This window comes from Lucilia cuprina, chromosome 2 (genome assembly GCF_022045245.1).
Source record: "Lucilia cuprina isolate Lc7/37 chromosome 2, ASM2204524v1, whole genome shotgun sequence".
NCBI classification, from domain to species: domain Eukaryota; kingdom Metazoa; phylum Arthropoda; class Insecta; order Diptera; family Calliphoridae; genus Lucilia; species Lucilia cuprina.
This window is the reverse complement of record NC_060950.1, coordinates 17,091,103-17,093,049: the sequence shown is the minus strand read 5'-3', so window position 1 is coordinate 17,093,049 and position 1,947 is coordinate 17,091,103. Positions and strand designations below refer to the sequence as shown.

General features: G+C 31.6%; 1 protein-coding gene across 1 annotated transcript in view; it reads right to left on the bottom strand.

Moving 5' to 3' along the window:
• The window catches only part of LOC111678717 (fibronectin type-III domain-containing protein 3A), a 332,499-nt gene that overhangs the window by 253,854 nt on the left and 76,698 nt on the right, over positions 1-1,947 (bottom strand). The gene's annotated exons all lie outside the window — the stretch shown is intronic.

Below are 1,947 nucleotides of genomic sequence, written 5' to 3'. Positions count from 1 at the left end.
AGTCATAGTCTAGTCATAGTCTAGTCATAGTCTAGTCATAGTCTAGTCATAGTCTAGTCATAGTCTAGTCATAGTCTAGTCATAGTCTAGTCATAGTCTAGTAATAGTGTAGTCAGTATCGATATTGGAATGGACCCCTTAATATATTTATTTCATTTAGTGTATGTATGGGTGTCTCTTTAAGTATGTGTGGTTGTTAAATGGCTTTTGGCCTGATTGCTGGCAATTAATGTTGTCTTTCACCTGAAGTAAAACTGCGCAAAAAAAAAAAAACAAAATTTTGCTATTATTGCAACATACACACAATTCATGCAACAAAAAAAAAAAGAACATAAAGCCAACCAATAATGATATTGAACAACGAAAAATATTGATCGTTGGCTGAAGAAAAAAGAAAAAAATCGAACAAGAAAATGTGATTTAGCTGCGAGCGCAAATTTCAATAAAAAAAGTGCTTAAGCACTATATATTACCAAGAGGAAATTCTTTAGAATGAAATTTGCTAAAATAGCAACATTTTGCCCAAGGTTTTCTAAAGAAAATTCTTAAAACAATTCAAATTTTGGTAGGTAAATTACATTTTAAATATTTAATTTGGAATACGGAAAAATGTTTGCAACAGTTCCGGTTTTAGTCAAATACAAAAAATGTGAATATTTCTTATAATAAAAAGATATAAATTGATCTAAATTAGCAAAGTTTAAGAGATAAAATGCAAACAACTAGTTCACAACTAATTACAATCACCATGTAAACATTATGAATTCCAGTGTTGAATAGTCGAAATTCCTTTAACTAAATTTTCTTACAAATTACAACGCATTTTATGCCAACGTCTATGTGTCGGTCGTTTCTATTGTCTGACAGTGTTAGTTTCTGTGGTCTTTTGTAAAAATGAAAATTTTATTTTATCGTCATCATCACCGAAGCAGCAAGTTTTTACACAAGTGTGGAGTTAGTAATTTCAACTGCAGACTACTCCTGTTATAGTTAGTTCGTTAAAACAATACTTTTCTGCGACTAGCAAACTACTAGTACCCTTAACCGCCAACAACAACAAGAAGATCTTTTCCTAGTTTTATTATTTCTTCGACTACTGTTTTTTGCGGACCAAACATGGTTAAATAAATACAAAAAACAACTTGTTTGTTTGAAGTTTTGCTTTAAGTTTTTTTTTTTTCATTTGTTGTATTGTCTTGGCATAGAAATTGTAGATTTTCTTTTACTATGTTGCACATTCAACAAGCATCTTTTTAACTTATGAAAGGGTGTTGAGAAACGAGAATAACGAATATGTTCTTTAAACTGGTTCAATTCTAGGTGAGTTCTAGTTCAGTTTTAGTTCATTTCTAGTTCAGTTCTATTTCAGTTCTAGTTCAGTTCTAGTTCAATTCTAGTTCAGTTCTAGTTCAGTTCTAGTTCAGTTCTAGTTCAGTTCTAGTTAAGTTCTAGTTCAGTTCTAGTTCAGTTCTATTTCAGTTCTAGTTCAGTTCTAGTTAAGTTCTAGTTCAGTTCTAGTTCAGTTCTAGTTCAGTTCTAGTTCAGTTCTAGTTCAGTTCTAGTTCAGTTCTAGTTCAGTTCTAGTTCAGTTCTAGTTCAGTTCTAGTTCAGTTCTAGTTCAGTTCTAGTTCAGTTCTAGTTCAGTTCTAGTTAAGTTCTAGTTCAGTTCTAGTTCAGTTCTATTTCAGTTCTAGTTCAGTACTAGTTAAGTTCTAGTTCAGTTCTAGTTCAGTTCTAGTTCAGTTCTAATTCAATTCTAATTCAGTTCTAGTTCAGATCTAGTTCAGTTTTCGTTCAGTTCTAGTTCAGTTCTAGTACAGTTCTAGTTCAGTTCTAGTACAGTTCTAGTTCAGTTCTAGTTCAGTTCTAGTTCAGTTCTAGTTCAGTTCTGGTTCAGTTCTAGTTCAGTTCTAGTTCAGTTCTAGTTCAGTTCTAGTTCAGTTCTAG